General features: G+C 32.0%; 1 protein-coding gene and 2 non-coding genes across 3 annotated transcripts in view; 1 reads left to right on the top strand and 2 right to left on the bottom strand.

The window, feature by feature from the left end:
* LOC122519895 overlaps window positions 1-26,807 on the bottom strand; it is a 95,210-nt gene that overhangs the window by 32,192 nt on the left and 36,211 nt on the right. The window lies entirely within an intron of this gene.
* On the bottom strand, window positions 11,801-11,873 carry Trnak-uuu. Its single transcript has one exon. It is a non-coding gene; the product is annotated as a tRNA-Lys (tRNA).
* Trnak-cuu lies at window positions 14,683-14,755 on the top strand. The gene has a single exon. It is a non-coding gene; the product is annotated as a tRNA-Lys (tRNA).

Here is a 26,807-nt window from a genome sequence, read left to right as displayed (position 1 = left end):
GAAGATAGATAGAGAGATAGAGAGAGAGAGAGAGAGAGAACCTACTTTCTTTCTACCAAACTATGAAATCGATATAAAAGGAACGAGTAGAAAACACGAAGTCTAGACGATCGATGACGGTTGCTTATTTGCTGGACAGCCACCTGTGGTTTTTATCGTTAATTAATTATTTCCTTAGACGAGCGTGTTCACTCTCATCTATATAAACCCACATATATATGTATATACACGCATACGTACGTAAAATGTTCAAGTATATATATATCATTACTACAAGTGTATTTGATCGAACTTGTGATCAAGTAGTACATATACGCAATGTATTCATTAAAAAAGATGATAAACCTTAGTATGAATCACTAATGTGTAATACGATAAAGTGTAGTTTAAAGAAAAAGAAGAAAAAGAACAAGCAAAAAAAGACACAATGATGCAACTTATTATAGAAATGATACGAATAACAAAATTACACGTGTACCTTTTCCTTTTCTTTCTCTCTCTCTCTCTCTATCTCTCTCTTTTTCTCCCAGTTTACCGACCTTTCTTTGTTCCTTTGGGGAAGTAACTGAAGCTAACGGATTATGCGCTAGAATGCGCGATATTCGGAACGAGCTCGTGCTTATAAATAGCCAACTGTAGCGTAACGTTACGGTAACCTAACGTGGATGAGAAGATCCAACCAAAATCGTATATCAACATAATAAAAAATGATTATCACAAATCGTTTTTCATACGATAATAATGTGTTAAGTGTCCAAATTATATGAAAAATAACGTAAGCCAATGTTGGTTAACCCATCCCCACGTATTCAATATTTTATTTAAATATATTTGATTAATATATTATATATAACATATTTTTTATATTATATAACGATTAATATTACATTATATATTATTTAATTTTAATTGTTTTCTTTTTTTCATTTTAACATTAAAAGACAAACTTTCTCGAATGTTAAAATACAAAAAAAAAGAAGAAGTAAATTTAATTAGGCAAAAAAATATTTTTCGTGGATGCTTTTTGTGTACCACGGAAACGCGTTACTTCCGTTTATAATAATTTTACAAAGAATTCTTATCTGATCGATTCGCGTTGCATTTTTCTTCCCGTCCCCAATCTTGCTTCCCATCCGTGACACGTTTCCGGTTTCATTTGTGTGTTCTTTTTATCGAAATTTGATTTCCGCGAGTTTAATAGGAGAACCGAAAAATCCTCCCCAAATAATTAATTCACACATTTGCATAAATGTTCCGTACGGGAAAATTTCGGTGATACGCTTCGGACAGAACAAACGGGGAGGGGCGGTGTTGGAGTGCAAACGTTTTGTAATAATCACGATTTGTAAATTAAGACCGAATGTAATAAGCGATTTTTAAACGGCATTCTCGATTTCTGCATTATTTCATCATCGTTCGTAAGAAAAAGGAAAATATTTGTCTCTTAGGATGACGAAATTATCAATCAAAATTTGAACATCATTATTCATTATCTAACACGAGAAAAATTATTTTGCTACTCGCTGAGTTGCGAAAACAAAAAAGAAAGAAAAACAAAAAAGAGAGAAAGAAGATAAACGATAATACGAAGGATTATCATTATTACTCATACGAGCGCGAATCTAATTGTAAGAAACAGATTAGGTAGGTACTTGGGACATTAAAAAAAAAAAAATACCAATCTTCGACGACATTATACGGCTGATGAGATAAAACAAGCAATTACCCCCTTGGCGTGTGATATCTTTTTTATTTTTTTATTTTTTTCTATTCTAATTTTTATACGTTTCTTTAAAATCGTTGCTCATAAGAATGAAAGGAAAAAGGAATAATAAAATTAAAAGAATATATTATATTATTGTATAATTACAAGAAAACAAAGAAAAAAGAAATAAACGAAGAAGTAAAAAACGAAAAATTCTTTTAAATGTTATTAGCGAAATATGTGAAAATTTCCACTCGGTATGAGAACGAAAAATATTTGTTCAAGGTGACAACATGAGTCGTATAGACATTATTTTTCCGTTCAGGTTTAATTAGTCATAGTTCGCGCTCACGATGTGCGAGCTAGGCGATAAGAATTGCAAGGTTCTTCGAAATCTAGTTTGACCGCAAATGTTGACAATAGTTCGAATTATTAACAATGGTTAATTACAATTTTCCTTGACTTTGCTACCTCTCGACACATCCTATCCTACCCCACCCCCTCCTTCTCTCTCTTTCTCTTTCTTTTCATTTTTTTACTTCTTCATTCTTTTCTTTTCTTTTCCTCCTCCCTTATTTTACTTTTTTTCTGTACTTTTTTATTTTTACATCATATTATGCATTCGCAACTTTATCTAATAATTACATGCGAAAATAAAAAAGGAAGCAAACAAGCAAGCAAACATGCCAGGTGTGAACGTATTTATTCGCGATCGAAAGAAAGATAAGAGAACGAAATTTAATAACGTCTCAATAGTATGTGAGGGGAAAAAAAAGAGGAAAAAAATAAGTTGTTTCTAATGTATTCTTTCTTCTTATTTGTTTTTTCTTAGTCACATTTTAAATGATGCAACATATTTGACACTTTCAAACGTAGATAACCTCCCACGAGGAGGAGATTCCATTTAGTCGTCACGGAGGATTCGAACGAAAGAGAAATTTTTCTCAAGGACGTAGGAACGATATCTAGTAACTCGAATTCGAAGAAGTAGATAAAATAAATAGAAAGAAAAATACGTAATCGAGGAATAAGAGGAATAAGAGGAGGAAGAGGAGAAGGAAAAGGAGGGAGGGAGGAAGGAAGGAAAGAAGGAAGGAATATTCCGCCCCCCTAGAGTCGATAAACTCTGTCGACCTGTTTTTTTTACTTTCTTCTTTCTTGCAAATTTCTACCTCGAAACGTGACAACGCACATCGATTGTAAATCGAAAGATCGTAAAGATCTTACTTTATATATATATTTTTTTTAACCTGTTTCAAACAAAAAATAAAAGAAGAAAGAAAATACAATGATTTGTGCCGGAACGAGAGTACAAATAACTCCTGTCGAATATATATATTAGGTTGAGTCATAAGTATCTTCCGTTTCTTTATCAGATATTTATCTTGCTCTCATTAAATAAAAAAATTACATTAATTTATTCCGTATTCACCACCGTTATCTATAACCTTTTCCCATCTTCTTGGCAGTTTATAAATTCCTTCCTTGTAAAATGTGGCTGGTTTGGACTGGAAGAAGTTTTCGGCAGCCTGCGTGATTTGCTCTTCAGAATTGAAAGTTTTTCCATTGAAAAAATTTTGTAGGGAACAGAAAAGGTGGTAGTATGTCGGGGCAAGATCCTGGGAGTAAGGAGGATGTGGTAAAACAGATCTTCCAAGCTCAAAAATTTGGTCTCGAGTCACCTTTGCTGTATGTGGTCGCGCATTGTCGTGCAGAAGGATGACATTTTTGCGATTGACGATTCTCTAATTTCTCCAGTTGGCAGATAACGGTTGATTGCGATGTATTCAACCTTTCTGCTATATATCTTGTCGATTGACGTGGATCTTGCTCGAATACTGCCTTTAAAAGGTCGTTGTTGAGGATGGTAGGACGTCCCGACCTCGGTTTGTCTTTTAAAGTCATATCTCCAGAACGGAATTTTACGAACCAATTACTAACTGCCCGATTAGTTATCAATCCTTTACCATATACTCTGCATATTTTATCGGCTGTCTCCTTAGCACTATTGCCTTGTTTAAATTCCCAAAGCATCACATGACGAATATGTACTTTTTGACTCTCCATCTCAGAGGATAAAGAAGCAGTTTACTATAACGTGTATAATACAAAGTTGTTGACGAAAGACTAACGGAAACCTCGTATAACTAATGAAATCAAAAACTTGTTGTATTGGTAACTCGTGGCAGGAGAATTTGAATAATAGATTCAACATAGCTGCGTCGGAAGTTACTTAAGACTCGACCTAATAATATAACGTATAAAAAAAACATATTTATTGTTTAAACACAAATCGAAATTTTTTAACGTAGCCTACTAAAAATTTTTCCTTTTTCAAATAAAATTAAAATAACGAAAAACAATATTTTACCGTTCGTTGATTATGTCAGTTAGATTATCATAAATTAACAGAAAGCGCGTGTGCAGGCGCGCGCGCGCGCGCGCGTACGCAAACATAAAATAAAAAGAGAGACAGACAAAGCCTTCTTTCACAAGTTATTAAAATAATCGTGCATTTGTACGAGCTCGGGCGTATCTTGATTAAAACGTCATTGAGTCCGCCTAATTTGCTTTTCAAGCAACAAACAACACAAGTTCGTAAAGAAACTCGAGATAATAATACCGAGAAACTTTTATTTATTTTTTTCTCTTTTTTTTTCTTTCTCCTTGTTTTTATCGCTCTTATTTTTCTCCCCCTCACTGGCCCCCGCTTCACCCCTAGAATAAGACTCACGATATCGAGACACGATAAAAAAGAAATAAAAAATAAAATAAGAAAACAAAGAAGAAAAAAAAAATAGAAAGATAATCGACGATATTTATTATTCGTGCTTTTCTTTCCACTTTTCCAATTCTCTTTTCCCCATTCTTGCACAACACATTCGATGAACGAACGTGTGCAGGACGCACAGTGCAGCAAAATAAATAAAGTAACTACAGGTATAGGGTATAGGTATTTGCAACTTGTATCTAGGTCGTTTCTCTCTCTCTCTCTCTCTCTCTCTCTCTCTCTCCCCCTCACTCTTTTTTCACATATGTTTGTAAGAGTCAAACGATAGGGAGCAGCAACGTGCGCATCCAAATTAGATTCGAATGCTGTCTCACGTTCTATTATCGGACAAGCTCGATTCCCGTCCTTCATCTTTCTCTTTCTCTCTCTCTCACTCTCTCTCTCTACTTTTTTTTCCCCAATTTCTACGAAGGAAACAGGTTTCCATAGAAAGAAATAGAACGAAAAAAAGGAAGAAGAAGAAGAAGAAGAAAAAGAAGAAATTGGAAAGAGTTGTTTGGTGGTCGATGAACGTGGATTTGAGCAGCAACTTTGTTGGTTCCCCCCTCTACCTCGATAGAACGGAAAAAGAAATAAGAAAATCTAGAAAGGATTTCTAATGTGGGATAGAATACTTTTCTTGCTAGATTACCGATAAGATTAATTATATACCCAAAGAAGAGAAAAGTAATACGATGGAAGATATAATAATAATAATAATAATAATAATAATAATAATAATAATAATAAAAAACAAGTCCCCTATTTTTTCTTTCTTTCTTACATTTCTTTTTTTCTTTATTTTAATATTCTTCTTCACTTTATCGGCCTTGATTCCGCCCTCGCGGATCTCGTTGCGATCTCCCATGTGATACGACGAGATTACGTAAGGTGGTGGGAGTTTGACTCCCCTTTAGCACGATCGTCTCTCTCTCTCTCTCTCTCTCTCTCTCTCTGTGTCGACGACGTATATTTCGCATCGTTACACGTTAGTGGGGAGAAAAAAGAGAATCTAAGAGGAGAGAGTGTAAGTGAGTGAGTGAGTGAGTGAGAGAGAGAGAGAGAGAGAGAGAAAGAGAGAAAGAGAGAGAGAGAGAGAGAAAGAGAAGAAGAGAGAGAGAGAGAGAAAGAGAGAAAGAGAGAGAGAGAGAGAGAAAGAGAGAAAGAGAGAATAGGATGGAAATGGAGATGGCGATAAAGAGGGTAAGAAGAGAGGGGTTCAACGGGGGAGAAGAAGGGAGTCAAGGGGATAAGGGAGGGGGAGAGGGTTTCGTGCGGGCTCTGGCACCGAGCAGTCTGCTGTTCCGTTCACCTCGGTGTATTCCCTCGAGCAATGCCAGGGAAACCAGGGCCGTCGGTGCCACTTTTAGAACCCTCGGTTTTATCTTTTTATCCCCTTTACTTACTTACTAACATTAGTTAGATCACAACACCGATTTTTTTCCCTTTCGCAATAGGAAATATCGTTTATTCTTGGATTCGAGGTAAAATGAGATATATAATATAAGCACATGTTCTTTTTTGTATCTTTTTCGTATATAAATTTGATAAGAATTTATTTTTTTCTTTTTTTTTTTCTTTTTTGTTTGTTTTTCGATCTTAATTATATTATTATAAAACAGAGGATAAGAATGTTGTTAGGTTTCGCAAAATGATTCGTTGGTTGGTCTTAAATCGTTCGATTTTTACAGCTGTCCGATGATTCTTAAAATAAATTTCGTTAGAGTAAGGTGTCGACCCGACCAACGGGATGCAGAAAGATCAATCGTGTTCTATTCATACGTGCGAGAGCATAAGGTCGGAAAGAGACAAGATACACCTCGATTCTAAATTTGGTCTCTCCCCCTTCGGATGTTGGAACGAAGGAACGAAGGAACACGAAGGAACGAACGAACGAGCCTAGAGTATCGCAACGTTCACGAGAGAGAATCAAGATATTACTATCTTACTAATATAATAATAATAATAATAATAATAACAATAATAATAATTGTAAATTGGAATAAAATTATCGGGATAAATAAATTATCTTATTCGATAAAAAAAAAAAAAGAAATATCTATATATTGTGTATATAAAAGTACACATTCCTGCATTTTTAAATATCTTTAAATTAAAAGAAAATGTGAAAAGGTTTCTTCTTCGAAATTAAATTAAATATTTCTTTTGTACAATATTTAAGAAATAAATAGTTCAATTCTTTTACAACAAATTTATACGCATATGTACGTTCGTGGTTTTCTTTTTAATAATTGAATTGCGCATTGAAAAATAAAAAAGAAAAGAAAATTCGACGGATAACAATAATTATAAGTCTTCGGTCAAAACAATACGCATTTGCGTATAATCGTGATTTTTTTTTTTTAGTAAACATTTATACGGTGCCTCACACCACCCCCGTTACCTCGAAAAAAAAAGTAGTAAAAATCTTTTCCCCTTCCTACTTCCTTATTTTATAGAAAGAACAAAGAGATCAAACCCGTGGGAACGAGAGGAAGAAGATAGCGCTTCTTTTTCTTCTTCTTTTCGAGTGGAAAAAAACATGGTCTACTATACGGACGAATTTCGATCGTCATGGCTCATAAAGTTAAAACCCCACAGAGACAGCAGAAGTTACGCTAGCGGAAGTCATTTTATGGCTTTCGTTAGAATCGTAAATACAAAAACATCCTTCATTATGAATCGATGAGAATAAAGCTTAAAACGGTACATAATGCATAAATACATATATATAAATATATATATGTATATCATGTATATATATATACATAACACATTCTACACATTCTACACATATCTCACGTAATATCTTACGTAATTCCTCTCCTCGTAAAGACTGGATTTTTCTTCTTATATGCTCATTGGTTACTATCTCTCGTTATCGATGGAGAGAGAGAGAGAGAGAGAGAGAGAGAGAGAGAGAGAGAGAGAAAAAGAAAAAGGCATGGATTAAATCGAATTCGATTAGTCCCACATTATCGGTCAAAAGCTTATAGTTGCATACTGATTTCCATAAAAATCTAATATATCGTGATAAATTTTGAAATGATCTATCGTTGTTATATAATATATCAAATATGAACAACTTGAATTACGTTTTTAAAAGACGTTAACACATTTACTTTATATTCATAATGTTCTTACACAAGAATATATACCGATAGTTTAAAGCAATATACACATGAATGAATAATTTTCATTACTGGGACAGATTCTTTTCGAATATCTAACGTAAATCACAGAATCAAAATATTTTGTAAAATTATAAATACTCCGACAAAATTAATTGTCAGAATGCCTCAGAATATATTTATATCAGGCTATCATTCGAAAGAACACGAAATTATTTGTTCCTTGATATAAAAGAAAAAAAAAGAAGAAGAAAAAGAAAATGATAATAATAATAATACAAAATGTTAATAAATATTACTCGTAAGGTTTGATTGACAAATAATAAATCTAAAGTCGTTCATTTTGGCTTATAAATATCTTCGTTTCTTTGAATTTAAATAGCGATTCCAAACGTTTGCTTGGCTTTTAAACTTGAATCAGATAAACTCTTTATAGAATAACGAGAAAAAGAGAGTGAGAGAGGGAGAGAGAGAGAAAGAGAGAGAAATAAAAAGACGTAATGTAAATAACGATACAAGGTTTCGAACTAAATAGAATCAGCTGGGGGAGTGTCTTCCAGGAAGTACTACTCCGATTCGTTTAAATACCTCTCTACTCATAAATAAACTTGACTTGAGATTCGATTGGTGAAACGTTGTGTGCTCGCTCGCTCGTTCGGCTCTCTCGGATTATTTTTTTCCTTTTCTTCTTTTCTTTTTTTTTTGCAACATATACAGAAGAGACACGCACACACGTTGCATATACACGTGCGCATTGTATAAACTACAGAATCTCTCTTTTCGGTCTATAAATAATTCTCGAGAGTTGGTTGGAAGGTGTTTAAAGGAACAAAGAACACGTAAATGTATAGTCCAAAAGAAGAAGAGGAAATAATCGGTTAGGTTTGTTAAAGGAAGAGAAAAGAACGTATTCGTTTTGTTGTATTATTATTCGTTATTGTTGACGATGATTATTACGTCGTTGTGGTTTAAAAAATACTAGTTTTTTAGTAAGGATTTATCAAAGGAAACACTTCTTCTTCTTCTTCTTCTTATTCTTCTTCTTATTCTCGACGATGCGATTCGATGCGATGCAATTTGAAAATATATAAAGAAAGAAAAAAAGAAAAGAAACTGAACGTTTAGATTATTATTCAAAGTCGGTAGCGGTCGATCGATTGCGTGAGCGTAACCACGTAAGCCAATCATTTGCGAACGAAGAAAAACGGCGATTTCTTATCCGCTGATAAAATTATCATGACTCAACGTTAGAATTGAGCCTACACATTCCGATTATTTAATTGCACGCTTCATTACCTGACCTTAGAAAATATTACAAATAAATCAATTTCAAATGCGATTATTAATACCACGTGTGTGTCTTTGTTTTAATTGCATTTTAATAATTATCAATTTTTATTCTCGATCGATTAACTCGTTTATACAAATATAAAGAAAGCAAAAGATTTATCCTTTTTGGTTGACGCAAGAAAATAAAAAAAATAATAAAATTAAACGATAATTCGTGACGTAGTTATCGTTTAAAGATGAAAATCGAATGAACGCATTCAACGAGTAGCTGTTAATCTTAAGATAAATGTAGAAAACAAGGTAAGAGGTAGATCAAATCTTGAGATAGAATAGCATAAGATTGTAGAATCGAGAATCGTATTCGATTTCAAGGACAACGTACCGCATTATTCACGATAGTTCGTTCTCTGTCAAGGACAAGAACGAGATTCTCCTTTTAAGAGCTAACAACGTTTAGCATATTTGCAACGTTGTATTATATTATCTGCACCTGATCTCGGCACTATGTAATTAAGTAATCACGGTATTACATCCTCGATGATCTTTTCTATTATTCTTGGCTAAACATGCAATAACGTATTATTATTATTATTATTATTATTATGTCATATCCAAAGAATGAATTTTTTTGACTGAGTATTTTTTTTTTTCGTTTCTTCGTATATATAAATATTATATTAATATATTACAGATTCGCGTGTTAAAAAATTTATGTAACAAAAAAAGAAAGAAAAGGTAGAAATTTATTATATCATACGTTTGTTGTTAAAATTATTAATTTGAAAAAAAATGTTAAACGGTCGGTCGGTCGGTCGGATGATTTAAAAAACATTTCAATTAGACATAAAAGAGAGATGAAACGAAAAGATGAAGGAAACACGTGCGTCCGCGTAGAAAAGAAAAAGGAGTCTATTACGTGAAAAAGAAGAGGTCTTCCGGCACACGAAAATTTCTATGCTGTTGCTTTTGCTGCTGCTGCTTCTGCTGCTAACATGTGCTCGGTATTTTTTATTTCGTAAAAAGAAGAAGAAACAAAAAAAAAAAGAAATAGAAATTGTCGAATATAGCATCGCGGTTAGAAGAGAAAAAACGTGGGAGTCCGACAAGCCCGGGAAGTCTTCTGAATCATATAAACAAAGAGGGAAGAAGATTTGTGGCAGTGTCATGCTCGAAGATACACCATTAGATTCCGTTGGTAGACTTCGAAATTAGAAGTGAAAAGAAACGGTGCCGACATACGTAAGTTTTTATGAAAAAAAAATAGCTCATTTTCTTTCTTTCTTTCTTTCCCTTTAACACCTCATGGTATTTTTATTTATTTATTTATTTATCTATATATATATATATATATTATATTTTTTCTTTCTTTCGTTGAAAAAATAAATATTATGAAAGAAAGAAAAAAAGAAAAAAAAAGAAATAAATAAAATATGTTTTTTTATTATTTTTTTCCTATTTTTAAATAAATTGAAGAAGATAACTCAGCAATGTATATGATAGCAAACGATTAAATATTCATAGATTTATCGGTATAAATTGAATTTCTAATATTAAAACGTATAGAAGCATTATTATAATAACACGCAGTACATATGTTTATTAATATAAATAAATAAGAGATATAATATTGTGCGACTTTAATTAAACGAATAAACGAAACGTTTGGAAGACGTTCGATTGGAGAACGAAAATTCTTATTTTATAATATTTTAAAAAAATCAACTTTCTTGTCGAGAAATGATGTGAAATATCCCCGGTAAGTTAGTTGCATTAACATAAGTATGTATATGCAAATCGTGTTTCACGCGTTATGTGTAATAGGTTTCCTTGTGCGAGTTTGTTTGCGACAAAAAGACGAAGAAAGTCATACGACAACTGTACACAAACGTGTGTATGTCTTGTTCTATCTATTTGTTTGTCTATCCGTCTATCTGTCTGTGTAGACGACGATCGCATAATGCCAAGAACTCGTACGAGACACACATATACACATATGTATAAATGCATAATAATTGTGTAAGTGTAAGATATTCCAGTATTATTCTTGCTTTTCTACGAATCGTTATCGAATTCACAATAAACAACGCTCCCGATGATTATGATGATGATGATTAAAATTGTGAAAATGTTTCCTACTTTTCATAAACTTACATACGAGAATCCCATCTACTATAGTAGTCAAGCAAACTCCGCCAATGGATTTCATTATATATATATATATATAGTGAGAATGTTATCATTGTAAACGTGAATCATGTGCGTGAGAATCGAGTTACGAGACGTATCGAAAAATATGAACGTCGATATTATCGATCAGGGAATAATATTATGTTATTGACATATTTAAAATTTTCTTGTTGTTGTTAGAAAAATAAAACCATTTTCAAAATTTCATTTAGAAATGATGAATAATTGTCGATTAACGTTGACGCGTTATGCGAGAGAACTTGTTAACTATCAATCGAAATATTCTCTTACGTAAGTATAACAATATTATTATTATTATTATAATTTATTATGATTTTTCTCTATCTTATTTTTTTTCCCTTTCTTCCTTAACAATAAGTAATGTAATCCGACGACATATTAATTCAGGATAAATTCCATGGCGACGTATACATTAGCCTTAACGATATTTACCATTTGGTTGACCGATTGGAAAGTAATTTGTGCTCGTATTCCTTTTTATCGTGGTAAATTTGAAAAAAAGGGTTGAAGAAAGTACATTAATGGATCGAATAGAAAAACATAGAATTAATTTCTATCATCGAAACATTGGAGAATAATATGATTAAATAATAATAAAAAAAAAATTAAATAATAAAAATTAAATAATTAATGGCAATGTTAAGAATAAGAAAAGAGTTAGAGATGTAAAAGTGAAGAAAAAAAAAAAAAAAGATTCGCCCGAACAGGGACTTGAACCCTGGACCCTCAGATTAAAAGTCTGATGCTCTACCGACTGAGCTACTCGGGCTCCTTATATACAGCCTTCCAATTATTACTTATAAGCCAAACTACCGTTCTTATAAATCGCTATACTTGTTAAAACAATCACAAAAATACAATTAATCATTATGTTGTAAATAATATTAAACAAGAATTAAATATTTTTTTTTTCATAAATTACAAAAGTCGTTTTACAATATAATAATTTACGAGATATATATTTTGTATACAAACTATTTTCAATTCGATTTGATTTTATTTATTAAAGACGTTCTCAATCTTTGTTGTTATCAAACGGCTTTCCCTTATTGTAATTTACAATTCTCACGATAATATCTTGGTTTATTGAACCATGGTGGTAACTTTGAAAAGATGATAATCTCGAACGAACGGAAACTAGAACCGGTCTATCATGATTTGCACTGGTTTCGACTTGCCGTGATTGAACAAAAATCGTCTAATAAGTAAGACGCAGTATCGAGTGAGTTATCCTTGACATGAAATTCCATATATTTATATATATAAAATATATATAGTTAAGTTGTAAGTACAGAGGTCAGAGAACGTATTATCGAAGACTCGTTAACACTAAACCTTCCCACATTTTATGTTCTACCTATTAATACTGTAATTTATCAAATAATGATTATTCTTTTATACGATTAAATGCAGATAATAATCAATTAAATATCTATAATACATAATTAAATAATAAAAAAAAAACAATTTTTTGAAAGTAAAGCAATAATGCAGAAAAACGATTTTGAACTGAAGTAATGTTACATCGATTGCTTACATTGATTATTTTTAATTTTCAATGACCAGTCGTGATACGTTTAATGTTAAACACGTGAACAATCATTCTAAAAACTTTTTATCTCCACTTAATCTTGATTAACACGTTAATTAATGATCCTGAATATGACAAAATGGTAGCTATCTATTACACTAATAAATGCGTTCAATTATTCTAACACTTTTAATTATATAATTAAACGAAATTACCGTAAAGAAAAGGTCACAATAAAGAGACATAAGTTTCTTTCAATTTTGGTTTGATAGTGGGTGACTGGGTTTGAGTTAGTAAAAGATAGGATAAAAAACACGGCGTTGACGAGACATTAATTTGATTATGGTCGACGGAGGATGTCTACCATCGGGAAAAGAAGAGGATGAGGATGATGATAAAGATGAAGAGTGAGTGAGTGAGTGAATGAAAAAGAAAGAAAGAAAAAAGAAAAGAGAGAGAGAAAGAAAGAAACGGGTCGATATTCTACATACGAAGCAAGAAGATTCTTGATATGTTGCCAATGACTTCACAATGTGTCAAGTTCTTGATATTAGAAACGAACGATGACAAAGGGTGTCTTTGTCGAGCTGTTAACGTTGTTAAAATTGACATAGCCCACACGTTGGCTACTACTTCTTTTCTACTTTTTACTACTTCTACAATTCTACAGTTGGTATAGATAGATGTATGAATGTATGAATAATGGAATGTGATATTTTTATTCGCCCACTTGATAAACCAAAGATTTATATTGCCACGTTGAAGTAGCACTAATAAGCATTAATAAACTTGCGCGATTTTATGTTAAATATATAAAATGTTCGTTAATAACCAACGATAATGTTATCTTTCTAATACGCTAATACGATCGAGGTTAAAGAATTATGAAATCAAACGATTGGTAAACTTGTTACATCACACGAGTAGCAGGGTCAAATTATAAAATGCAGTCGAAGGAACGACTCAGATCAGCTCAGCACAGTTCAGCTTGGTTTGGTTGCGTATATGTGTTTGTCTGTATGATTTATTAACGACTAACTTTGTACGATGACAACAGTGAAAATTGCATAAAGAACGATTTATTTTTACAACCATTACGTTATTCTTCTCTCATTCATATAGATTTACATTATATCTATTAATACATATTTTAATTTATACTTCGTTTATTTATCGTTACTTTCAGATTATAACCACCTCCTACTTCTGAATAATTATTTTTTCTTTTTTTTTTCTTCTAAACTGAAACATTGACAAATAGAAAACAAATTTTGTTAAAGAAAATTATGGGACAAAGATTTTATGCTCGAGATGAGAAACTTTGATGATTAATACAGAAAACCCAATGATCGGTCGCGTACATCGACCTAAGATTTAAACGTGTGCACACGTACACACATACACACGCGCGCGCGCGTGCACAAAGGGATAACCGAGGAAACTCGAAGAAGAATTTCACGTTGCTAGCAAGTATCTCCTGCTGGCTAGTTTCCAGCATTAAAGTTCTCAAATATAGCTACCTAATGCCACTTTCACACTGAATCTTTTCATTTATATTTCAACTCGCGATAACTCGAACGAAAATCGAAAATCTTACGAATCCGATATATTCTTTGACGCATAATTTTCTTTGAAAACCTGCCGTTCAAGCAATTTTACGTAAGATCGATTTTATATTTGATATACCTACCTCTCGTAATATATTTATACCACTAAATCGAAAAAGAATTCTATTTATATTTCGAATTTTGTTTCGAATACTTTCGTGTGAATCAAATTCTAATTTTGAGTTCTACCTGAGATTGTTGTTGTTCGCAGGAACTACGCGCGAATGTTTTCTTTCACGACTTGCCCGAATTTATTTTTAGTTAAACGTTCGTGCTCAATAGATATGATGGCGGCTTAGATTAAATTAATTACAAATTTTATAATATAGATCTCTGTCATATATTTATATAAAATTATTTACAATTAATAATAGAAAAATAGAAGAGCATATTTTTTAAAAATTAGAATTCATGTATACTTACTGTAGGCAAACCTAACAGCCCGGCTAGCTCAGTCGGTAGAGCATGAGACTCTTAATCTCAGGGTCGTGGGTTCGAGCCCCACGTTGGGCGAATACTTTTTTTATTTTTTATTTTTTTTTTTTATTCTTTACCTTTCTTTCATTCCAATAAATACAACACACATCCTATATGTTATCAACGATAGATAATGTGAACCGTTTAAACTTACAAACGTATTTTTATCCTACTCCAAATTGAATGTAAGCGTAAATATCGCGTAAATATCACGTAAATAAAATTCTAAGTACTCTCTTTCGTCATTATTTGACGTAAAACTTTTTGATACGAATATATATATAAGTAATATAAAATACGTACAAACTTCTACGTTACTTGCCAAATATATTATTAATCTATCATAAACAATCTTAAATAAATAATCAGTTCTTTCTTTTTTCTATTTTTTTTTCTTTTTTCTTTTTTCTTTTTCGGTACGATATCGCAATTTAATTAATAATAATAATAATAATAATAATCACAAAAAAAGGAAGAATCGTATTAAATAATAAATGCATAGATTATACGATCTATAATCCGTTTATTAATCCAAGGGACCAATAAAATTTAATAAAATGAGATAATATCTTAATCTTTTAGGTAGAAAGAATCTAACTTAAGAGAAATCCAAGTATTCGGGCAAGCGGAATAGAACGCTTTGATGCCAGGTGTTTCGTTGAGTTATTTTCGATTACGGTTTCACTTACTGCCAAGGGATAGGAGGGATGTATGTGTGTGTGTGTGTATATGTCTGTTGTGTGCTTCACTAGAGTTGTGTATTTTTAGTGATGCGCGCGACATGCGGCACAACGCGGCAATGTTTCGACATGATCCGAAATAAAATGTTTATCGAACGATGCGATAAAAATGCACGCTGGATGACGATGGGAGTGGTGATGAAAAAGGTGAGAAAGAAGCAAAGAGCTGAGGGTGGGTGGGGGTATATATGGTAGGGGGTTGAAGATTTTTCGTCATTATAATTTCGTCATTATAAACGAATCCTTCCGGGATTTGCCAAATTGTGAAAAATAAAAAATACAAGCAATAATGCATATGTCAAAATATACTCTTCCGTATTTTTGGCTAATGTTAACTGTGACACAACAAAGAGGAAATTTGGCTTTTCTTACGAAAGAGATCTACAAAACGGTACCAATGAAATCATTGATTCGATTAGTTATCCATGTCTCAACGATAATAATAAAAAGAAAGAAAAGAACAAAAAAAGACTCACACGCGACTTTTCAGAAGTTTGTTTTTTTATGTTGGTAAATTTATTATCGAATTATTAGATTTTTAATTATTGTTTTCTGCATATTTACACTGTTCGAACCCATATGTTCCCGGAGACATATATAAGTTTGTCCCGTTGGACATACTATGGTTAATTATATCATTGCAATCATTTACATTATAATTTTCTCTAAAACATATTTTATATATCTTTTATGGCATTATACAATACTATTCCTAAGAATCTAAAATATTTCGAGAATATATATACATTTTTTTTTATTTATTCCTTATAATTAAATAAATAATATTTTACTTAAAGAGGTATGTTTAGAAAAAATACACCAAGGAGTTTTAATATTTATTAAGAATATAATCCCCGTTTTTCTCCCCATCACTAAAAAAAAACTTTTACTATTCGCGTCATTTGAAAATTTTGTTGAAGTTTTATTTCAAAAATTATATACAACGTTAACAGTACTTTCCGTTCTCGTTCATGGGCACATATGGACTCGTTAATTGACGTTGACGTTGTGTTCTCGTAAAATAAGTATCGTAAAAAAAACAAATAAGGTATATGGCAGAACAACGCATTCGTTGTGCTCTTTTTCTTTTCTTTTTTCCTTTTATATATACATATCAAGATAAATTAGGTCATATCAAAATGATTATTTATCCATTATATGTAAAAAAAATAATACGGTTGAAAACAAAAATTCCGATGCAATTAAAGTTTGTTACGTGTGTTATATAATCGATGAATACACAGACACACACATAGAAATAAATCGAGTTTACATTGGTACAATCTCAATAACCGATTTTTATTGAGTTTTATTAAACGAGTTATAAAAATAGATATGTTAAGAAAATGATGTCAATTATAATGGAAAAGATCGAAGATAATGTATTAAAAACCGGTAAACTAAGTTTTCGAACCTAATGAACACGCTCGTTCCGCGTGATATCACCGAGCGAACAAGTGCTCACGTGCGTTAGACTCCTCTTTCTGACGTACCACCCCTCCTATATTTGTACGTGTGTGTGTGTGTGTTTCTATATTTATATGTTATGTACAAAACGTGAAAGAGAAAGAGATAGATATATAGATAGATAGATAGATAGATAAATGGAAACATTTCAAAATATGCGCTAGATGTAAATTTTTATCTTTTCGTGTTTATTCGTGGAATGTATAAAAGACAAATCTCGTTTAGTTTATGCGAAGAAAAAAACAAAAAAGAAAAACAATAACAAATGTTTCCATATAAATTTGCATAGATACATATATATATATATATATATGTATACACATAGGCACGCACGATAGCTTGAAAAGCATCAAATCTAAATAGAAATTGGCTTTCACCAAAAAGAAGAAGAAGAAGAAAAAGAATAAAAAGAAGAAAAGACGATCCATAAAAGTAATAAAATATGGAAGAAGAAAAGGCGAAGCAACAGGTGGTCGTATGTTCGCTTTCCCAAAAGTCACTCGGTTGCAAACTTGCCAAAGTAATTACGGAAAGGACGATCTTAACTCTTCTCTTTCTTTTCGTTTCTTTATCCGTACGTGAGATCATTGAAATTATATATAATTGCGTGTACTAACGCAAAATATATGTACCGTATAAAAGTACAAATATTTAAGAACATATATATATAGAATATACGTACATTTATATGGTTATGTGTGTTGTGTTAGATTCGAAGGAAGCATGAATCATATATATACTAGCTTCTCCTTTACTAAAATTCAACACATTGTATGTAAGTTCAACGCGCAACAAGACAAAATGATACGAAGAGAAAGTTCTCGATCGTTCGCTACGATAAACATTATCATTAATACGATAACCATCGTTCCTTCTGGTAATTGCTAATTATATTAGCTTTCTTTCTTTCTTTCTTTCTTTCTTTCTCTTTATTTATTTATTTCTTTTGCCCTGAACAACACGTTAATCGTTTGTTACGAATATATAATTCACTTCTAATTAGTCCAAGTATCCGTGATACAGCCTTTCTTTCTATTGTATTATACATATATATATATATATCGGTAAAATATATATCCGTTTTCAAAGCAAGTGTGCGATATTATATAGATATATATGGTGATTTAAACGATTTATTATAGTCAATGTGGTGTGGTTAAAAAGAACCTATAAATTACTTTCTCCTTTCTTGCATTGAACGAGTTTAGTTTCGCGATGCTTAGCTTAAAGAAATAATCGAGTTTAGATGAAAAACATATTATACAAGGATATATCTTATGGTTTATCCAGATTATTCCAATCCCGTTGTCGAATAAACGTGTGAACATTTATAATTGATACCTTAACTTTTAAAATAAAGTTCTAAATGATCTCAGACACCTTAATCGTATTTGAAAATGATTCTTGTTACGATGTGTTGTGTTGTTGCATTTTTACAGTTAGAAAAACAATTTAATAATCGTCTTATCTAGATATTTTTTTAAATCGTTTTTCTCTAATATCGTTTATATGCTTTCGAAGACAGACAATGGCACAGGAAAGTGGATGACAAAGTCAAATTAATATACATCAACGTGTGGAGAGAGGAGAGGCAGCACGTTGCTTTTGGACGAACAATTCCTCATTGTATTATCTTGGCTTATATACGAATGGATATGTACCATATACCTTCATAATGTGCCAGTAATCATACAATGAGGATACTCCATTGTCATTTTAATCTGACAAATCGATCGGGACCCCTCGACCCCTTGACCCCTTCCTTGTGTTCGACATTTAAATAAACCCGGTGAAATTAACGTATACTCGTTTTTTTTTTTTTTTACATTAAAACAAAATAAAAAAATTGTATGAATTCATTTGGAATTGTAATAAATTGGCAAACTTTTGATAAAAAAAAAAGTAATTGAAACCTCGATAACGTAATTACAGGTTTATCGAAGTTTCTTATCGGAACGGATGTACGTTTCCTTATTTATTTTAATATACCCTTAATCTTATTTTATATTTAAAAAGAAAAGAAATAAAAAGAAAAATAACAAAGAAAATTATATGAATCATTTTAGAATTTTAATACCATTGGGAAACGTTTAATGAAATCACTTAATCCTTGATAACGTAATTACAGGTCGATCGAAGCTTCCTATCGAAAGGATTTACATTCTCGTACCTATCTTAGTTCTAACCGCAATGGAACACAATGACAGACATTTTCACGGCTTCCATTAGTAATTTAATCATTCAAGATGCGTCAAGAGAGCTCTTCCAAGCTGACTAGGATTAAACGGATTAAAAGCTACGGAAACACGTGTATATGAGCTCTGTGTTAATGTGTGTGTGGGTGTGTACGCGCACATTCGTATGCGTGTGTATCTTATCAAAGATTGCAAAGACCAAAGAAGCGAAGTACAAAGTACTTGTCGTATTCTTATAGTACAAAATTAGATAAAACAAACAATAAGAAATGATCCTAACATAAAGAATATTTTTGGCATGATCGATGATTATTATAAACGAGAACTCATCGAAACCAGATTAGGTCGGTAGGGAGTTGATGATATTATATTTATTATTACATCGTTACATGAGCTAATTCATGCGATCGACCAAACGCGCAGTCGCGAATGCTTGCATAGAAAAGATAACATAAACGAATGGTAATACTAACTGCTTCACACCCGAGGTTATTATTTTACGTAACTAACTACAAGTAGAGATACTTGAGGCACTTTGTACTACTATTATCATGACATTTTCGATTTTATAAATGCAAAAGACGCAGTTTGTCGCAGTGTTTCCGGATAAATCTTCTCGGGTTATCGTGTTTAATTGACTTTTTATTTCAAACTGCTCCCTTTTCGAAAATAAAAAAAAGTCATTTCTTTGATAATAAATATAACAATAATAATAATAATAATAATCATCATCATCATCATCATAATATACAACTTTTATTAATAAACATCTATAACGAAATAAAAATTGTTTCTATTATAAAAAAGAAAATCATAAAACGAATATTTCCAATTATTTCATTTGCTTAATCCATTATCAAAAATAAAGAAATGGATAAAAAACAGAATAAAAGTAAATTAAGTGTATGCAATTTTGAAATAGAAAATGATCGAAGATCTTTGAAAAGTCAAATGAAATAAAGCTTTTAACGTTGAGCTTAAGAAAACTGTGAAAGCGTAGCATTCAAGCATAGTAGTACTGCTGTATTAGACAAGAGTACAAACAAGCAGATAAACGAATCGTCGAAGCGTTGACCTAATTACGGTTTCTTGGTAGACCTTCGTACTGGGAGGCAATGGCGCAGCAAAGCTCGAGCACGATGAAATCGTGCTAAAGCACAAAGGAAGCTAACATATGCTAACATATATATATACAAGTAACATATAAGAGGTATCCTGCCCTCTCTCTTTTCTCTCGTGTTCTGTGACCACGTGATCTCTGTCAATCGTGTGTGTATAATATACTATGAGTAATAAGATATGCTTTTTTTCTGTTATTTTAATTCAAAACGGAAACAGTAGCCACGTTTAGGAAGAAACATCGACGGATTTTTTTTTTTTTTTTTTTACTTATTTACGCTCCCGTAGAATGCATCCAAGCGTTTAATTACATTGAACATCCACATTGTTGGTTATTTAAAAGAAGAAGAAAAAAAAAAGAACGAAAAATAAAAATAATTTGTTTATATTATTTATCAGGGTTATATGGTTCACAGACTCTTAATGCAGAAAATTTCTATTTTGTTTGTTTGTTCGTTCGTCATCATAATTGCAAAGAACATTCATGAAAATATATATTATGAATATGAATAGAATTACTTTTTACGGTTCATGGAAATGAGGTACAGGGGGTAAACTACCATATTTAGAAATCTCGTCACGGTTTAATCGTATTCGATCGGAATGAGTAATTTAATTATATTTTTCGTCATTCTATTTACTTCATTACCAATGATATGCAATTTTTTAATTATGTATGTAGGTTTGGATTCCGTATATATATATATATATATATATCGCACGAGTCTTGAGATAGAACGATTATATATATAATACACGTACGCACAAAACATATGTGCGAATTAACACACGTATACGAGGAACGAAATCGCTGCTTCGTTTCCTCAGACGATGGAGTGTCAATTAAATAACCTCTCATTATTGAGTTTATGCAACATAAAAGGCATGACGAACGAATTAAATCTATCTATAATGTTTAACATATAGTAAACCAACACGTGTTCACGCGCGTGCATGTTAATACAAAATATTATAAATATATGTAGATTTCGTTACGAGTTAAATAATCAATTTACAGATTTTAAATTGTTTGTAAATAAATGATTATTTAATTAAGATACAACAAATATATATATTATATTATCTTATTTGAAGATATAAATAAAATAGTAATTAATTTAGCAAGTAATGAACGATCTTATTTTGATATTCGAATAAAGATATACACAACTTCAGTTCGGACAGATTAAAAAAAAACAACTTAATGAATATTAATGCATCGAAGAATGGCAGCTTTATTCGAAGGGACGATTAAAAGAAGAGATACCCCATTGGAAAAAGTGTCGAAACGATGATGGTAGCTCTCGTTTATCGCTCATGTATCATCGTCAACGTACGGCCTTCGGTGCATCTGAGAAGAAGATAACAAAGTTTCTCGAGAAAGGCGGTGGTTTGCTGTTTTCGAAGCCGGACCTCTCTCTTTCTCTCCTCTGCATACATAACTTTAAAACCCGCGCAAGAATGAAATGCAGCTGCAAGAATTCACGCGGATGCGAAAGATAACCACGTGCAATGCGAACACAATACGCTTAATCGTTCAATCGCTATCATTATACTATACCGTTTCCGTTTTACGGATCACCTCATTTGTACAAAATGTTTTAGATCTAAATCGACATATTATTATGACCAACACATATTTGGAGAAATTATTTTCACTCAAAAAAAAAAAAGAAAATAAACTCGTTAGAGAAATATAGATAGATCGTTTTTTATATATTTGATCTTGCAAATATTAAGTTAAATACGATACGTGAAAGTACGTCTACTCGGGAATGATTTTTAGAATAATTATTATAAATATAATATAAAAAATAATTTCTCAAATAAAAAGATTAAACGTATCTAGTTAAATTTGATGTAAATCTAACAATAAAGTAGATTTATGTTGAAAATGGTTTTCCATTAACGTTCGTCGGTTAAAATCTGAAACACCATATACACATAACATACATACAAACTAATACTAATTGGTGAACAAAATAAATAGAAATAAATATATTTGTAATTGTTTTTGGTGTTGACGTATCTTTAACTCGTTAATGAAAAATCGAATCTAAACCTTTCTCGAGGACTCTCTTCTCCTCGCGTGCATTTCTATGTATCAACGTTCGGTATGCGTACGATAAAGTCGATTGTTATTTCGAACGTGTTCCCTACGGTTTACCATCGACACATAGGCTCACGTATGTGGGTACTTGTAATGCGTGACATCATCTAGAAATACGTGCAGAGAGAGGAGTTTGACGAGCGACCGAGCGAACGAACGAACGAACGAACGAACGAACGAACGAAGCGAGGTTCTGCACTTGCAATAACAACGACGAGAACCGCCGCCCAAGGTCTGGCATAAAAATCAAGCGCCATAGAAGCATAAAACTCGTCCGTAATTGACAACACGAGTCTTCTTCTTCTTCTACTTCTTCTCGACAATTTACGCTTCGACTATTTGAAGGATTTTTCTCGTGGAGAAATAAATTAAACCAAAAAAATCTATGTATCGTGAAAGACCGAAATTGAAGAATCCCAAGATTCACATTGTCGTTTGGTGTATAGGAATAAACCCAAATATTCGATCTATCACCGTCTTATTTGATATGTGTTGACAAACGACCGGGTGAATCTTGACATTCTCTAATTTCGATCTTTTACGGTAATATATGTATATATGTAAAAAAGGAAGGAGAATTAAATGATACGAAATATCAATAGGGAAAGATAAACGACACGGTAACGAGTTATCGTGTCACAGTTTCCGAACCAAATTAGATAAACTCGATCCTAGTTTTTGAAAATAAAAATTGAAATGGTTAAAGAAAAATTTATACGAACCATCGACAATCACCGAACGAACTGGAATAGATCGAACGTTAACTATGCACATTTGTATCGGTATATTTATAGAGCATCTTTATCATTATTTTCGCTTATGTTAGTCGTTATTACTATCAAGCAACCATTTATACTTATCTATTTTTTTTTGCATTTAAATCGTACCAATTCTCTATCACCCTTTTTTTAATTTCTTTCTTTCTTTCTTTCTCTTTTTCTTTCTCGTATTTTACCAAATGATCTCGTTGCGATCGCAATCGTACTAACCTATATCTATGAAAAATATAATGTAATAAAAATAAGAGAAGCCTTAGCATGAAATGCAAGAATGTTAGCAATAAAGTGTCATATCAAAAGGCGTCAGAGAAAGATGATGCAAAACGACGAAGATAAAGTTTATTTAGAATAACGAAAGAGAGGAATTTGGCATATAGTCGAATACGTCTGTTCTATTTTCGATCTAAAACGCAATAACACGCTCGATAAAAACTACTAAGTTGAGATAAATCACCATTGTTTTTATTATATATATATAAATCGAACAATCTTTTAATAAGATTGTTAAAATTATAACCGATTGAAATGACCCAAATGATATTTAAAATTTTCGCCGAAAGTTCTTGAGTCACAAGCTTAACTTTAACAATCGAATCAACAACAATTGCCTCATAAGTTTAGTCAAGAATTGTGTCAGAAGGTGCGACGACAGGGGTGTAATAAGTCAGGAACAACAACGTCACAAAAAACATTGACAAAAATCCTGTTGCAATCTATGTCGAAACTCTTGTCGCAATAGAAACGAAAATGATAGAAGTTTAATTTTACTTAGTATGATCTACCTGACGGATGGACCAAAGACGAGAAAATGAATATCGTCATAGTTCTCGTAAACGAAAATCTGAATTGCACACGCGGGAGAAAGATAATTTTGAAAAATATTATATTCGATAAAAATATGAAACGTAAAATAATACTATATATTTAATAAAACTACACTAAAGCTCGACTTTGTATAAAATAAAAAAGAAAAAAGAAAATGATTTATGTTAAATTTATGTTATTTCAAAATCAAACGATTGAAATTGTCTTACATTAATATTATACAGAATCAACCGGTTATTAATGTCAATCAAGAATTAAATACAATGCTTATTTATTCAAATATAATTTATATCTTTGATTCAATACTTCAATTGACTTTTAATCAGAAATAAAATAATAAAAAGAATTGAAAGGCAAAAACCGTATCTCCTCTTCTCCAATAGTCGTCGGGTAACGTTTGTCGGTAATATTCGTCGGTAACGTTTAGCTATAATCTGTTTGGCGTTTAATAAAATACACAGTGGGACGCTTTGTCTTTCTTTTGCTCGACCCAGTTTTTTTGTTTTCCAACGATCTACCTAGTTAGAAGAAGCTTAGAAGCTTAGATATGGAGTGTCGAGTGATAAATGTTAAACGAACACGATCGTTCGGTATATATAGTATACTCGATCACTGAAAGGTTAATTCTTCATTTTCTATCTTATTCCATGTAATAGAATCTTCCCCTTACATTATTTAGATTACGATTAAACGAAAAGAAAAGAAAAGAAAAGAAAAGAAAAGAAAAAATGATTTCCAATGGAAGAATGTTTCTCGAAAAAAAAAGAGAAAAATAACCGGAAGCTTACTATACGTACATTTTATTTATAGGACAGGATTTACTTCAATAATAAAAGTCGATCACTCGATGATTAAAAGTTGAGCATGATAGAAACAAGGCGTTTGACCCCTCACGACATACTATTATTATCGTTGCTGGACTATAATCCGTTAACTTATGACGTAGATGCCATAACTTTTGATGCGCGTTATTTAACAGCATTGTGCGTTAACTTGAAGGGAGACACTGAAGATAAGAGAGAGAGAGAGAGAGAAAGAGAGAGAGAAATAAGGGAAACAAAAGGGGGGAGGAGAAACGTTAGAGAAATGGTGAGAGAGGAAGGAGGGTCAAGAGGAAGGGGGAAGGTTAGTTGTAAGTAAGGTACACAGGGAATAGTTAACAAAGCGTGACAATTCACAATTACGATTTCCCAACACTCTGGTAACTCCGTTTCTCGTATTTTAAACTGAGAAATAATATCGTGTGTATGCATTTTGATTGAATTTGAAAATGCAGAGAGAGAGAGAGAGAGAGAGAAAGAGAGAGGAAGAGATCGTTACTGACGCGGATCAACGTCCTCGGGAATAAACGTTGTGTTCGAGAATCAAGAAAGTTATACGCGTTAAGGCCATTAATAGCGTGAAGCTGTTGTCAGTCACGTCCGAGTAAAATATCGTACCAAATGTCAACGGAGAAGACGATCGTTGACACATTTACCGATCATGAGAGGGGTACCGACGAACGATTATTGTGACTGACCCTTCGAACTCTTATCGAATTTCTCTACTCTTACGATTCTCCTTATCTTTAAAGTGTCAGACAAAAAAAAACCCCCCTTCCCAAAAAGAAAAGAGTATACGAGTTAGACCGTTATTAACCAATTATATCAGGGTATCTCGCTAATCGTTTATCGTGAGAAAAAAAGAAGAAAGAAAAAATTAAACAAAATTTCGTTCCATCCACTTCTTTTCGATGTTATCCTGCTTCTTCTCGTTTTCTATCTCCCTCTTTCCCTTATATTAGATCATTCAAAAAGTTTTTATCTTTGTCCTTAGTATATAAATTTACGTAAGTAATATTTTTGATTTCCTCTTATTTTACTGACACGAGTGATATACGGTATAGAAATATAGGTACAACGCGATTAGAACATAAATCTATCGTACATTATATTCAATAGAATAATATAATAAATATTGTCTGCGTAAAATTTACAATTGGTAAGAAATAGTGACAAATTTTGGGGGGACGATCTAATGTTATAAATTAAAATAGTAATTATATACAAAAATTTAAATATATATACATAAATATTATATGATAAAATTTATATTAAGTTTAATATTAAACAATAGGTCAATTATTTTTCCTTTTTAATTATTATTATTATTATTATTATTATTATTATTATTATAAAGTAAAGAAGAAAGAATCCAAATCTATTTTTTGCTAAATGCTTGTCCAGTTTTATCGTCACGAAGCCACGAATAAATCGTTGAACCCACTAAGCTAACAGTGTGATAAGAATTAACATGCGATGCAAACGAATTAAAGATCTTTCTTTTCTTTTGTCCCCCGTTCCCTTTTCTTCCCTTTTCTTCAATCGGAAAACATCTATTCTAACTATTAGACTAATTTCATGTTTTCTTCCCCCATCCCTCCCCCCAGGTTTTTTTGTCACTTTTCATCAATTATCGATTGGCGCAATTAGCATGAACTCGGAGCAATACTGATGCCTATTATTTCCTTAGTCATTCCTTTCCGAGCTATTCTTTCCCCCCACCCTCTCCTCCTATCCCTCCCACCACCTCCTCCTATTCCTCCCACCACCTCCTCCTTTTTCATTTATCTTTCCTTCTTCTCAACCCCTCATTCTTCAATACTTTTCAATCCTTATCACGACTAATACACGAAAGAAGATAATAAAGTATGTAGTATATTAAAAGGATAACACGAAGAATGGACGAACAAATCGGCCAATGAACGCAACGATCGCTTTGCGTACATCAAACGTTCGAGAAAGGGGAGCATCCTATACGCGTGCCTACTTGTTTTCTTTTTTGTTTTACACTATATATGTTGGAATTTCAAGT

This window comes from Polistes fuscatus, unplaced genomic scaffold (genome assembly GCF_010416935.1).
Source record: "Polistes fuscatus isolate 324 unplaced genomic scaffold, CU_Pfus_HIC Scaffold3, whole genome shotgun sequence".
NCBI classification, from domain to species: domain Eukaryota; kingdom Metazoa; phylum Arthropoda; class Insecta; order Hymenoptera; family Vespidae; genus Polistes; species Polistes fuscatus.
Note: the sequence above shows the minus strand (reverse complement) of the source record. Positions and strands in the feature narration are given on the sequence as shown.